Genomic DNA, 15,962 nt, shown 5'->3' on the forward strand with positions numbered 1-15,962 from the left:
GACACAGAGCTCCTTGGAGTATTTCTGAGGCAACTGTGTATTTCCCAAGTGTTTAATGGAAGCTAAAAAGATTCTTTTCCCTGATTACTTTTCACATGCAGTTAATTTTTACTTTCGTCATTAACTCAATGTTCTTGAGAGGTCCGTTAAACCACAGAGCTTGCATTCACTGCTGGTATGCGAGACAGTACTTTCGAATTTTCCTCCTTAGAAGACATAGGTCTACTAGTTGCTAAACGATATGGACGTCTGTCCTGAAGGGAGCTCGTTTGAGAGAGTTTTCTGTCTATTCACACAAAATCATTACAGTACTTTTCTTGACTTTGATGGAGCCAGCAAGCACAATTTCTGAAACAAACTGTTAATCCCGCTCTTTTTCGTATACCTTGCAAGAACGTAAAAGCCATACTAACAATGACTATGGTAAAATTTAATAGTCATGGGGGACTGGAATTCGATAGTAGGAAAAGTAAGAAAATAAAATGTAGTAGGTAAATATGGACTTTGTGTAAGGAATGAAAGAGGAAGATGGTTCAAATGGCTCTGAGCACTATGGGACTTAACATCTGTGGTCATCAGTCCCCTAGAACTTAGCACTACTTAAACCTAACTAACCTAAGGACATCAGACACATCCATGCCCGAGGCAGGATTCGAACCTGCGACCGTAGCAGTCCTGCGGTTCCGGACTGAGCGCCTAGAACCGCTAGACCACCGCGGCCGGCGAAAGAGGAAGCCGCCTGGTAGAATTTTGCATACAGCATAACATAATCATAGCTAACGGTTTGTGAATCATGAAAGAAGGTTGTATACCTGCAGTTTAATAAGGAACCGCTTCAAAATACTGACACGAATTCTTTACAGACGAATGCAAAAACTGGTAGAAGACGTAATCAGGGAAGACCTGTTTGGGTTCCGTAGAAATGTTGGAACACGTGAGGCAATACTGACTCTACGACTTATCTTAGAAGATAGACTAGGGAAAGGTAAACTTACGTTTCTAGCACTTGTAGACTTAGAGAAAACTTTCGATAGCGTTTGCTGGTATATTCTCTTTCAAATTCCGAAGGTGTCAGGGGTAAAAACAGGGAGCGAAAGGCTACTTACAATTTTTACAGAATCCAGGGGGTAGTTAATTTAATTTTGCCTCACCCACTCCCTCAAATTCTACTCGCAATAATCAGCCATTCGCTATGCAGGACATCATGTACCTATTAGAGTAATTTATGACTTGCTGCTTTACTAATCAGAATATTCCCAAAATAATTTTGGAGCAAACTCGACTTGTTTTTAGATACTTTTGCTTACTTTTCCAGTTGTGCCTACTGATATAATACTACTTACTGGCTTTATCACTATCCAAGATTGTTGCTTGTTTCACAGAACATATTCGACACCACAGCAATTTGTATGTCAGTGTACAGAAAGACATATGTGTTACTTATGTAAGACTTTACTGGTATGATCGTCCATGTTAAGTCATTTGTGTGTTTGTGCTAATCATATTTCAACAAAATATCCTTTCCTACAGTAATGTCGGTCCAAGACATCTTACCTACTTTAAAACTATAACATTCTTCTAACATTTTTTTCTTTCTCCTATCAGCCATCTTTCTAGCCTATTTGTGCTGAATAAGGTCACCATCATCTTTCTTTCATTTATGAACACCGCATTTCCTAAACGTTTGTATTTCATGAAATTCTTTGATTCACTCGTCTATTCCTTTGGGCATAGTTGTTTCTTTAGTGGTCGATGCAGGATCATTATCACTGTCGATCATTTCTATATTACACACACTATCATACGCTTCTGTTTTATCTCATAAACATAAGAATCAAGAAGGGTTTCCACCAGAACCATATCAGGATTGTGCCAATCACGTTCAAGAATTAATTCGTTTTTTGAACTGAGTCTAGTTTTATTTCTTGAGAAAGGCACGGTATCGTCGCCTGCAGCGGGCCCTGTCTCTTCGTCGTGCTCGACTTCTGTTGCGTTTGTTAGAACCCTTATCAGATCACTACATCTTTTATTCGTTCACACTTTTCTCTCTTACACCATATTCTCAGAAACTGTCAGACATCCGTAAAAGATTCCTGTAATCGTCACCAACATTTCTGGACTGCTTCAGACACTTGTAACGACACTGTGATCCTCCCTTTGCGACTCCGACCAGCCCTCCACTGCTACACAGTTTCATTTTTTGTTCTACAATTTCCGTCATATCCCAATCTGTAACAGATTTCTTCTTTATCATACTGTGCAATCAACTCTATTCTTTCTATTGTATTTTTTATTCCCATCTTATCCTCGCGTAAATTTTCCTTTTGGAAACTATACTGACAAGAGCAATTTTTTGTTCTTGCTGCTCTTCTAATGTACATTAGTTTACAGGCGTCCATTTCATTCCACACTCGACAGCTCCACAACCTGCACAGCACTTGTTTTTCCGTATTAATCGTCGCTCTCAGTTACTGTAACTACTGTGGCCACGGTTCGAATACGGTTCTCTCTCGTGCCCTCCCATGAAATGAATTTGATGTCCGCTTCTCTCGCGCGTGCCAGACATATTAACTTTTCGGATGTCCCTTTCATTACGTGTTCCATGCCAGTTATCCTCGTCTTCTGCTTTCTCATACAAATCTGAAAACATTTTGTGTTTTCTGACGACGTATATTATGAATCATTGGGCAATGTATTTCAAAAGTCACACATAGTTTCAGATTTAAACCTTCTCCCGTTTAGTTATACTAATTTTTCACGGAATTCTTCCCTTGAAAGTATGGCATTTACGTAATGACGAATAATCATCACAGGCTGTCTTGTCCCTGTTCCGGCAAAAATTCTTCTACTAATCTTTCTTTAAATTAAGAAAAGTCATATTCAGTATTTAGTAATATGCAAGCCATTTTTTGACTGCCACGAATCAGAAAATGGCGAGAGGCAGCAAGGATAGAGCGCCCAGAATGAGATTTTCACCCTGCAGGGGAGTGTGCGCTGATATTAAACTTCCTGGCAGATTAAAACTGTGTGCCGGACCGAGACTCAAGGATAGAGTGGTCGACGACGAAAACCGTACACAAACCCAAAAGGACAACCGGAAAGTAACCCAAAAACGTGAAAACAAAGAATCGTCGACAGTGCACAAACAAAGCCAAAATAGCAAACTGTGTGTGAAAGTAATGTTGGCGATTGGGAAGCTTCGAAAATATCAACACAACTTGACGAGATAAGCGCGCACACTTCCCTTCTAGCTTAAGCCGCCAGAATGTCTTGCCAGCTGATGGGAATTCCACGCCGCCCGTGGTACGGACGAGAGGCCAAACAGCTCTGTTGTGTCGGTATCTGGGCCGACACCGTGAAGTTGAGATGGCTGAAAAGGCAAGCTAGACTAACGCTGTAGCCGATAGGGCACGCAAGGCTAACGCAGACGGGCGTGAAGTCTGGAACATGAGAACTTATAAATGAATAAGAAGAAAAGTATGTAGATGCTTATTACTTATCTTTTTATTAGTCCTTGGAATACATCTCTCTTGAATACTCGTAAGCTATAGGCACTGATACAAATTGCGCCTTGCTAGTTCGTAGCCATTAACTTAGCTGATGGCTATTCTGTCTCTCGGCTAATGAGAGAGAAAGGCTTCGTACATCTGGTCGGTAGCTAGGTTCTCGTACAACTGGGCGGTAGCTAGGTTCTCGTACAACTGGGGCGAGTGCTCTCTCGTATCACGAGACCTGCCTTGGTGGTGGCGCTAGGTCTGCGATTACACAGTGGCGACACGCGGGTCCGACATGTACTAAATGGACCGCGGCCGATTTAAGCTACCACCTAGCAAGTGTGGTGTCTGGCGGTGACACCACAAGCTCCTCACGACCCATGTTAGTGTCTGTGTTCCGACATTGATGTCTGACTGCAGTGAGGATATTATAGCGTTCCGCCACTTTAAATGGCGCATCTGTGTTTTGTCCACCTGGAAAAAGGGCCTCCAGCGGCATCTCAAAATCTGGGCTTTCCATCACTGCGGTATCCTCTCCATTTGGTGACTGGTCTACTTGTTGTGGCAGCTGCCACAGCTGAGTCACCGAGGGAACTGGCAATTGCAGGGTTGCTGGAAGTGACTCATCCTCAATGAGCTGCCAGCCTTCAAGTGCTCGTTCATCCGATGCTGGCACTGTTGGTAATGACGGCGCCACAGCTGTGGCTCAGGTGCGACCTGCCATGCCTTGCAGTCCGCGGGGAAGACCTAAAAGTGCGGTCGTTGAGAGTAATGGGAGCAGAGGTCCCCAGCGCTGGCTCGAAAAGTGGGGATTGGTCCGGAGAATGTCGCAGCCACGTCCGGTTGCAGTGCTCCTGCCCGGCCACTACAAGGAACATTTGGCGCCCCTTGTGGCTAAGAACGGTGCCTGGTGCCCAATTCAACTTCCTTGCGGATGTGTGAGCCCTGTGGGAGGCACCCCACTGGTAGCAGAGAGTGTAATCTGAGCTCTGGGCCAAAGGTGCAGGTCACAGCAGGTGCGGGACCGTGAAAGACCTCAGCCAGGCTTTCACTGTCGACTGGGGTGCCTCGGTATGTTACAAGAAACGTTGTTAAGCCTCCTTCAGATGACATCGACACCTGAGCTTTCCTCATTGGCGTCCTGCACGTTCTGACAACTTTGTCCACTGACAGCAAGTGGAAGGGGGCAGTGGTCGTGCTGTAATCCTTTTGCTTTCGCAGAACCCCTGAAATTCTGCCGGAACAAACATGGAGGCATTAATCAGGTGAAATTATATGTTCCAGAGACATATTAAGTCTCAAGTTTATCTACGATAATGAATGTAGGTCGAAGCAATGAATTCACGTTTGAACCAAATCTGGTATTCGGTTCTGTGTCCCCTGCTCACTAACCACTGCTGACGCTGGCGATATGCATAACACAGCTGGACAGATTACCCTAGTACAGGGTGACACACGGACGGTTTTGAACTGCCTAGTACTGAGGGCGCGGTGGTGGGAGATGGTCGTGGTGGGGATAGTTCTGATCCACACAAGACGCCATTTCATTTACTCAGTCATTATAGAGCAGTGGGACTTGCAACGTCGAGTGTTTGTCTATGACAGTTTCGTGAAAAGTGGTCAGTCTATTATTGCTACGCAGCGATTGTTTCGTGCGCGGTTTAATGTCGGTCGACATGGAGCTGTTCCGAGCCGTAACATAATCCTCAGATGGGTGGAAAACTTCAGATCAACTGGAAACATACTGGATAAGAAGCATCCTGGCCCGAGACGAAGAGTAACGACACCAGAAAATGTTGAAAGGGTAAGGCGAGCGGCAGTCAGAAGCCCAGGACGGTCAGCTAGACGTCGTGCTAGCGAGTTACGAATCAATAGTGAATCGGTTACACGAATTTTGCATAAAGAATTAAAATTACATCCCTATAAAATGCTCATTGTCCAACAACTTAAGGAAACTGATTCTGCTCTACGAGAAGACTTCGCTTACAGAATGCAAGTGATTTGGGGATCGAATGAAAATGAAATTTTATTGATGAGCGATGAAGCTCATTTTCATTTAAACGGGACCGTGAATAAGCAGAACCTACGTTACTGGGCTCCAGAGCACCCACACCTTATCCACCGGCGTCCTCTACGCACAGAAAAAGTAACAGCCTGGTGTGCTCTTGGCTCTGTTGGCATTATTGGACCTTATTTTTTGGGCCACAGTTACTGTTAATTCGGTTCGTTATATTTGTGTGCTTGAACCACTCTTGAAACTAGAACTAAGAAGTCGACAAATCCCTTTAAAACGCGTTTGGCTCCAGCAGGATGGGGCAACATCGCACACTGCAGACACTTCAATGACAGTTTTTAGACGCACGTTTCCTGGCCGGATCATCTCACGTTTTGGCAATGTTCCTCGGCCTCCCAGGTCGCCCGACTTGTCAGTATGTGACTTTTTTCTGTGGGGGCTACTTTAAGAACTGTGTCTATAACCACAAACCACGAAATTTGCACGAGTTGAAGAATGCAATAATTCAAGAAATTGCTGCCATCCCTGCAGAGATTTTAGTCCGTGTGATGGAGGATTTTGAGAACAGACGTGAGTCCTGGATTCGAAATGATGGACATCATCTTGACGACATTATTTTTCACAAATAACTTTGTTAACTAAAATGGCGAATAATGAGCTTTGATTTTGTGTAAGTAAACATGCATTAATTTTAAAATTGGCTGAGTATTATTTCATTAAAAACCGTCCGTCTCCCGTGTGTCACCCTGTACATCTCCCTCCCCAATACAAACAACAAAATGGGCTAAGGCGTGAATTGGATTTCGTACTGGGGAGTATATTGTATGATAATATGGTACACGGCACACCATTTGTGAATAAAATCATAGAGCACGGGTATCTCCCGTGTCACTAACAAGGGAACATCCCCATCGCACCCCCCTATATTTTACCCCTGCTACCTCCAGAATTTTCACAGAGTGTTTTCCACTCACAATTGTCAAAAGCTTTCTGTCAGTCTGCCAATACTACAAACGTAGGCGTGTCTTCCTTTAACCGATCTAAGATAGATCGTAGGATTGCCTCCCATATTCCTACAGTTCTCAGGAATCCATAGAGATCTTCCCCGAAGTCGGCTTTCCACCCGTTTTTCCATTCTTCGATAATGAATTCGTGTTAGTATTTTGCAACCGCTTATAGTTCGGTAATATTCACATCTACCGGCAGTTTCTTTGTAATTGGAATTATATATTCTCCTCAGAGTGTGAGGGTATTTCATTTGCCTCAAACATTTTGTACATCAACTGGAAGAGCTTTGTCATGCCTGGCTCTCCCAAGGTTGTCAGCAGTTCTGATAGGACGTCTCTAAACAAGGTTCTTGTTCCGACTTAGGTCTTTCAGTGATCTGTCAAATTCTTCTAGTAGTGTCATATCTCTCATCTCATCTTCATCTACGTGCTCTTTCACTTCTGTAGTAGTGCCTTTAAGTTCATTTCCCTTGTACAGACCCTCTATACACTCCTTTCATCATTCAGCTTTTCGTTCTTTGCTTACGACTGGCTTTTCATCTGAGCTTTTGATATTAATGTAGCTGCTTCTCTTTCCTCCAAAGACCTCTTTACTTCCCCTAGTGATATATCCTTCTAAATCCTTACGCCCTGCTTCGCCATTTTGCACTTCCTGCCAATCTCATTTTTTAGACGTTTGCATTCCCTTTCGCCTGCTCCATTTACTGCATTTTTATATTTTCTCCTTTCACCAGTTAAATTAAATATCTCCTTTATTATCCTAGGTTTTCTATTAGGCCTTATCCTTCTGCGTATTTTAGTCCGCAGCTCGTGGTCTCGCGGTCGCGTTCTCGCTTCCCGAGTACAGGTTCGATTCCCGGCGGGGTCATGGATTTTCACCTGCCTCGAGATGACTGCGTGTTTGTGTTGTCCTCATCATTTCATCATCATTCATGAAAGTGGCGAGATTGGGCTGAGCAAAGGTTTGGAATTTGTATGGGCGCTGATAGCCGCGCAGTTGAGGGCCCCACAAACCAAAACCAAAACATCATTTGCCTATTTGATCCTCAACTGCCTTCACTATGTCATCTCCGAAAGCTATCCATTCGTCTTCTTCTGTATTTCTGTCCCCTGTTCTAGTGAAGTCGTTGCTAATCTACATCTACATTATACTCCGCAAACCACCAAATAGTGTGTGGCGGAGGGTACTTTCTGTACCACTAACTGAGCCCTCCAACCCTGTTCCACTCGCGAATAGCTCGTGGGAAGAATGATTGCCGGTAAGCCTCTGTAATGGCCCTGATTACTCGAAAGTTCTTCTCTCATGCAGATCTCTTCTTGATGTAACAATGCCTCTCTTGTAACATGAGCCAGTAGAATTTGTTGACCATCTCCGTAACGCTCTCTCGCCAGCTAAATGACCCCGTGACGAAACGTACCGCTCGGCGTTGGATGTTCTCTATCAGTTCAAATGGTTCAAATGGCTCTGAGCACTATGGGACTTAACTTCTGAGGTCATCAGTCCCCTAGAACTTAGAACTACTGAAATCTAACTAACGTAAGGACATCACACACATCCATGCCCGAGGCAGGATTCAAACCTGCGACCGTAGCGGTCGCGCGGTTCCAGACTGTAGCGCCTAGAACCGCTCGGCCACTCCGGCCGGCTCTCTATCGGTCCTACCTGGTATGGATACCAGGTAGATGAACAGTACTCAAAAATCGGTCGAACAAGCGCCTTATAAGCCACTTCCTTTGTGGATGAATTACATTCCCTTAAGATTCTTTCTACATACCGGAATCTGGCATCTGCTTTACCCACTATTAGTTTTATGTCGTCAATCCACTTACGATCGTCCTGGATTACTACTCCTAGTTATTTTAAGGTAGATACTGTTTCCAGAGGTTTGTGATTTATAGTGGAGCTGTAGAATAGTGTGCGCAGTATGTTACATTTATTTGCGTTTAGGGTCAACTGCCAGAGTGTGCACCAATCGTCAATTTTCTGGAGGTCATTCTGCAAATTGTTACTATCTTCTGGCGTCCCTACTTTTTTACAGACAACAGCATCATCTGTCAACATCCTTAAGGAGCATCCGACGCTTTCTACTAGATCATTTACACATACAATAAGCAGTGACGGTGCTGCCACACGTCGTTGCGGTTCTCCGGAAATTACCTTTACATCTGTCGATTTTGTACTTCCTTTAAGACCGATGTGTTGAGTTCTATCTGCAAGGAAGTCTTGAATCCAGTCGCAAATCTGCTCCGATACTCTGAAGCTCTTTTTTTCACTAAACGTGAAAGTTATCTAAATAAATAAAAATATTGCCTGAAGTACTCTGTTTCTGATTGTAAGCCTGAGCCGTGATAATAAATCAACTGTTGTATTGTGAAAGCAAAGCTGCACTGTAATGATAATTAATTATCGTAATGAAAAGGAAAGTTTTTCATACTGAAAAAGTTAGCAATCTGACTGCAGGAATTTTGAACAGTGTAAACTGCCTGAATAATTAACTTCGACATGAAACCTAGAGTCACTGGCTTTGCAAAAATTTGATCACAAAAACTTTCTCTGAATAACATAAGTTGGCCCTGATTGAATAAATAAAAAAAGTCATAATCTTTTCTCCTTAACTTTATTCTGCGCAAACCTGGATACCGCGTTGCAGTACTGCTCTGTCTTGCGCGCCGCTATGCTAAAGCTGCAGATTACTGTATCTGCACAGAGACACTCGAGAGGTGCAGAGTTCTCTGTTAATTGCAAATCGAACAGTTTATCGAACATGTGCCATTAAAAAGAATTGTAAGAGAAAGGCTGGCAAGAAAATGAAAAATGCCCAAAAATGACAACATTATGTTTTTTGGTATATTGTGAAAAAGTGCTCAAGCCAGATTTTAAATTTAATGAACTTCCCATCATCCAAACAATACACTTTCCTATCTCTCAAATCTAACAACTTTCAGTAGAATAACTAAGTTAGCTGGATGGCGCAGCAGTAGTGAAAAAAAAGTAACATCATTATTGTATTTACTCGTACTTGAGATTCCATCAGATTTCTTCCTTCACAAATACGTTTCATAATGATGTTGATTGAATAAAATGATAAACTGAGACATCAAACTTGAATCGTAGCATTTCCATAGCTTCCTCACTCTAAGACTGCTTAACACTGTCAGTCTAACTCTTAACACAGCTGCACTTGGACTGCCTCACTCTACCAAAGCTTGATATTGACAGCTTCCACTGCGCCCTCGCATACATCAGTGATATTAGCTTAACTTCTGCGATAAAGCTTACGTCACCGCTGCTCGCTCACAATCGATTCAGATACCAAAAATTCAGACACCAAAATTCTACATGACACCTATCGTTATCCCGAGGTCCGGCGGGCCAAAATTTCACAGGCGAAGTGATGTCAGTGATATTGCTGAGACTGGGAAATTTTATTTTATAAAAGCAATACTCTTATAGAAAGATGAGTACAAAAGTTTAAATAAACAATACGAGAACACAGGTAATAATAAAACTATACATGGCAGAAAATAAGTACAAATAATTGCTGGACATAAACAGTTGCATAACTGAAAATAGGTACAAATCACTGCTTGACATAAGCAGTTGCATGTCTGGAAATAGGTACAAATCATTGCTGGATAGAAACATATTGTTACAAGTACAGTATTTGCTAAATATTAGGGTACACTCACAGTAGTGCAAACTACATAACACGTGTAGACTGTTAGTACAGAGAGCCAATAGAATACATACATGCACTACACATAGTAGCGTCTTAAGTACAAAGAAAATGTTCATCACCACCCTACACTGCAGCACAAAAAAGTGTCCTGAGAGCAGTAAAACCTGTAAATAACTGCCAATCATAAGTGTGTAGGCAAACTATATGACACACTGAGAGAAAATATAGCAGTCCCACAGACAATTACAGTATAAATATTATTTGAAAAGCACAGAGAGACAATCTTGAAGAAGCATTGGCGCTGTCATGAGAAGTATTTGTTAGAACTGATCGGTGCAGGATAAACTGGCAGTCCTACGGGCACCAACACCAGAAGTATTTGGTATTGTCAGAAATGAGTAGCTAGTAAGCTCAGAATGTGCTAAAAAAATAGTCCATCCACACTGTAGCAAGAACCTAACCGCTCATTACGAGCATGTCTCCATGAGGCATCCACAGTTGTATAGTCTTAAGTGCAGTAGAGGCTAATCACAAGCCTGGGTGTAATCCAAATATGTGAGCTAACAGTGCCTCTCAATTAAAATATTTCAGTATCTGTGCAATATGCAAATAAAGTGCAAATGCTTCATATAAAATAAGAGGCTATGTCCAGACAATGAAATACAATGGTGAACTAGTACACACATTACACCGAGAAAAAATTAGAAAATACATTATCTTAAAGGGCAATAAAATAAAAAAAACAGAATACAGTACATCTTAACACTGACGAAATGGCTTAAAACTAAGCAAATAATCAATTTTCAAAAGTATTTACAAGGTCCGCATGTCAGTGAAATGTGCAAACTTAGTTTCTGTGTGACAAGAATCTTTGACCTTATAGAGCAAAAATATCAGAATACTTAACACTAAAGACGTGGCTTAAAACTAAGCAAATAATCAAGGTAGCAAAATCAGCAAAAAAAGTGTATACACAAACTCCAATATGTTATAGTACATACAAATGGCATGGAAGCACCCCGTTACATTCAGTGTAATGTGCAAGCTTAATGCCGGCCGGTGTGACCGTGCGGTTCTAGGCGCTTCAGTCTGGAACCGCGTGACCGCTACGGTCGCAGGTTCGAATCCTGACTCGGGCATGGATGTGTGTGATGTCCTTAGGTTAGTTAGGTTTAAGTAGTTCTAAGTTCTAGGGGACTGATGACCACAGATGTTAAGTCCCATAGTGCTCAGAGCCATTTGAACCATTAGCACCATTTGCAAGCTTAATTGCAGTATGACCAGAATCTTTGCACACCAAGTTATAGTGGTGGCATGTGAAAAAATAATTATCAAGAGCAAAGTATATCACATTCGGTAACATGACTAACACAGTTCTATAAAATAGTTGTTGTGTACATTCAGAGAAGTGTGCAAAAAAAGTTGCTTTATGTCAATATACTTTTCATATGATTGCAGGAACATCTCTATGTTTACATAAAAACAATTTATACTAGCATCTAGGCTAACTATCTCTGCAGAGTAAACACACATAAGGGAAAAATAGGAGCTCCACTAACTATGGGAACAAAGCAGACATGAGGAGAAAAAGGAAGGTTTGTATAGTGCACTAGGTATTTTGTACCTGTGGAAAGAAGTAATTTAAATAATTTTTCGTGCTTCAGTCAACATAACAACAAGAAGAATTTGGCCAAAATAATGAATATATGTCAGACTTGACAAGATAAACATCATCACATTACAGAAAAGTAGTAAACATCAGGCAACAAGAAATTTCTTAGAGCAGGTACTACTTCGAACATTCCGACACATGGCTACGTTTAGAAAAGAAGGTTACACAAGAGCAGTGCTATACTTGTTTTTGTCTGAGAGGAGATTCAATGTTAAACATGGTTTTCACCTGTGGCATTATTAATAATACTCTAAAAGAGTTAAATGTTATAGGGTCTGCCAGCCATTGATGCCATGTGATCATCTTCTACAAAAATCAATATAAATTCCTTAACAAAGACCTTTCGAAACTCAGCTCGCTCTGCTCGTTCATCAGTTCTACAGCATCGTAGGCGACAGCGCCCTTAACCTCAGAAAGACACTTCACACCGCCCTGCACTGCCATTCAGTAAAAAGAGAAAAGAAAAGGAAAACGAGCTTACCGAGTACCGGAGCAGATTTGTGACTTCATTCACGACTTCCTTGGAGATACAACTCAGCAACTCGCTCTTAAGGGAACAAAATGAATGAATGTAAAGGTAATTCAGGAGTACCACAGGGGTTTGTTACAGGACCGTTACAATTTTCAGTGAAACCATACGTGGTATGGTGCGTAAGGCCGGAAGCTACACGAGGCTACTCACGTGTGCCTATGACAGGGCAGCAACGCCAGACGAATGTAGGGGACTGGCGAGTGGCACAGGATCCACGTAGCGTCCAGTGGAGTACAATTACACTGTTGCTGATAAGTCGCTGTGAACACTAACTACTGTGAAATATCCAGGGGTGACGATATGTTGTCGCAGCTCTCCATGCTACTCTATCCTGTCCAAGCCTCTTCATCTCCGAATAACTCCTGCAACCTACATTCTTCTGAGCCTGCTTACCGTATTCATCTCTTGGTCTTCCTCCATGATAATTACCCCTCAGTCTTCCCTCCAGTACTAAATTAATAATCCCTTGGTGCCTCAGAACTTGTCCTACCAGCCGATATCCTCTTCTAGTCGAATTGTGCCACAAATTCCTCTTCTCCCCAATTCTCTTTTAGTACCTCCTCGTTAGTTACGTGATCTACTCATCTAATCTTCAGCATTCCTCCGTAGCACCACATTTCGGAAGGTCCTCTTCTCGTCTCAACTATTTATCGTCCGTGTTTCACTTCATACATGGCTACACTCCATACAAATACTTATAGACAAGACTTCCTGACACTTAAATCTATACTCGATGTTAACAAATTTCTCTTCATTAGAAACGCTTTCTTTGGCGTTGCCAGGCTACATTTTATATCCTCTCTACTTCGAGCGTCATCGGTTATTTTAGTCCCTAAACGGCAACACTTATTTACTACTTTAGGTACGTCATTCCCTAATCTAATACCCTCAGCATCACTTGATTTAATTCGACTACATTCCATTACCCTCGTTTTGCTTTTGTTGATGTTCATCTTGTATCCTCCTTTCAAGACACTGTCCCTTCCGTTCGTTCAGCTGCTTTTCCAAGTCCTTTGCTGTCTGTCATAGAATTAAAATGTCGTCGCAAAAGCTCAGGATTTTCGTTTCCTGTCCATGCATTTTAATTTCTACTCCAAATTTCTTTTTGTTTCCTTTAATGCTTGCTCAGTATACCGATTGAATAACATGGGGGTTGGCTACAGTCCTGTTTCACGCCCTCCTCAACCACTGCTTCCCTTTCATGCCCATCTACTCTTACAACTACCATCTGCTATCTGTACAAATTTAAATAGCCTTTCGCTCCCTGTATTTTACCCCTGCCACCTTCATAATCTGAAAGAGAGTATACCAGTCAACATTGTCAAAAGCTTTCTCCAAGTCTACAAATGCTAGAAACGTAGATTTTCCCTTCCTTTAGTCTCTGTCCTAAGATAAGTCGTAGGGTCAGTATTGCCTTGCGTGTTCCAACATTTCTACGGAATCCAAACTGATCTTCCCAGAGGTCGGCTTCTAAAAGTGTTCCCAATCGTTTCTAAAGAATTCGTGTTAGTATTTTGCAGCCGTGGCTATTTAAACTGATATTTCGGTAATTTTCACACCTGTCGACACCTGCTTTCTTTGGTATTGGAATTATTATACACTTCTTGAAGTCTGGGGGTATATCACCTGTCTCCTATATCTTGCTCACAAGATGGAAGAGTTTTGTCATGGCTGATACTCCCAAGGCTATCAGTAGTTCTAACGGAATGTTGTCCACTCCGGGGGCCTCCTGGGGATAAGAATATAGAGAAACCTAAAGTGGAATGACTACACAAAGCAAAGCAGATACGTCTGATATTCATGCGGGGACTCTTAAGGAAATGTAATTCATCCACAAACCAATTGGTTTACAAAACATTTGTTCGATCGTTCTCTGATATTACTCATCAGTCTGCGACGCCAGCTAGGGTGGATTAGTAGGAGATAGAGAGAGAGCCGGCCGTTGTGGCCGAGCGGTTCTAGACACTTCCGTCCGGAACCGCGCGACCGCTACGGTCGCAGGTTCGAATCCTGCCTCGGGCATGGATGTATGTGATGTCCTTAGTTTAGTTAGGTTTAAGCGGTTCTAAGTTCTAGGGGACTGATGACCTCAGATGTTAAGTCCCATAGTGCTCAGAGCCATTTGAACCTTTTTTTTTTTTAAGAGACAGATAGAGAGAAGACCCAACGAAGAGCGCCGCACTTCGCCACCGGATTGATTGATTAGCTGGCGTGAGAGATTTTCATAGAGGGTCAACAAACCACAACTTCAGAGGCTACAAGGCAGCGTTATGCCTCAGTCAGATGTTTTACGTTAAAACTGCGAGACATCACGTTCCGGAGAGACATGTCCAATATATTACTTCCTCCAGAAACACGTGTCGCGAAATAACAACAATGAGAAAATCCGGGAAATTACAAGTCATGTTTGCCGACAATAATTTTTCCCCCGCGCCATTAGCGAAAGGAACAGGGAACGGGGACCTGATGTTGGTACCAGAAATACCCCCCGCAATACACCGTAAGGTCAAATGCATATTACAGATGTAGATGTAGATATGTAGATGAGGATATATGGCAAGAAAAGTACGGTTAAGTTAACTGCTACTAAAAGAAGAAAGTGTAGGTTGCAGTTTTAAATGTTAAACTGTGCATCAACTTAGAAATTTTTGTTCCTTAATCGGTCTGCCTGAGTACCTTATAAAATAAAGAAAATCATTCTTATAGCGGTCCTGATTTGCTTTTGTAGTTAGTGTAATAAGTTTTTATGCTCTTTTTCTTAATTTTCGTCCGAAAATCTGATTCGTACGGCCAGTGACTCTTCATTTCATCCTAAGAGGTCCGATTTAGTCACCCTTTTCCGCAAAAGGACTTGCAGAACTTTAAAAAAAAAGTGGCTATTTTTCGACAGAGAAGACATTTATAACATGATACATTCCAATGAACGAGATAAGAAGCAAATTATAATAAATAAAATACCGAAAAACAAACGCCCTCAAGGATAAGTTCATTCTAGTAACTAGTGAGGTGCCCCGGGTTGTTCATCACTGTAGGAGTACGTGATACAAAATTTGGACCAAATGATAAGACACGTGTCACGCAAAATGCTGCCCAAGCAGCCTCTCCTTTTCACACCGCACTCCCCCCCGGTCCCCCTCACTGTTGGCAACTCAGGCATGTATTTCAGCATACACACGATCACAAAGGTGCCGAATGACACCCTGTGACGGACTGCCCCAAGCATGTTGCGCTTCGGCAATGGTTCTTGCAGGCCCTGGAGAGCGACTTAATTTCCCGCTGCATCGTGTCCGTCCCGAACGCGTTCAGTTGGAGGCACCTGGTGATCTCGCTGGCTAGGCCAGTAGTTGTACACCACGAAGAACACGTTTCTTTGCTACAGCCGTACAGGAACTTGCATTGTCACGCTGAAAAGCGCTTCAGTTTCCTGCCGAATGAATGGCAATATCACGGGGACTACTTTCTGCGCAGTACAGCGGCTACTCTGCAGAAACACGAATATGACTGCGAGGTGGAACTTGAAACGTCCCCTTAGAACTGTGTTTCAGTTTAAGCACAGTCATGTA

General features: G+C 42.4%; 1 protein-coding gene across 1 annotated transcript in view; it reads left to right on the forward strand.

Annotated features, from left to right (window-relative positions):
• Nucleotides 1–15,962, forward strand: part of LOC126425225 (ankyrin homolog) — a 119,175-nt gene that overhangs the window by 18,937 nt on the left and 84,276 nt on the right. The window lies entirely within an intron of this gene.

The sequence above is a fragment of the Schistocerca serialis genome, chromosome 10 (genome assembly GCF_023864345.2).
Source record: "Schistocerca serialis cubense isolate TAMUIC-IGC-003099 chromosome 10, iqSchSeri2.2, whole genome shotgun sequence".
Taxonomy (NCBI): Eukaryota; Metazoa; Arthropoda; class Insecta; order Orthoptera; family Acrididae; genus Schistocerca; species Schistocerca serialis.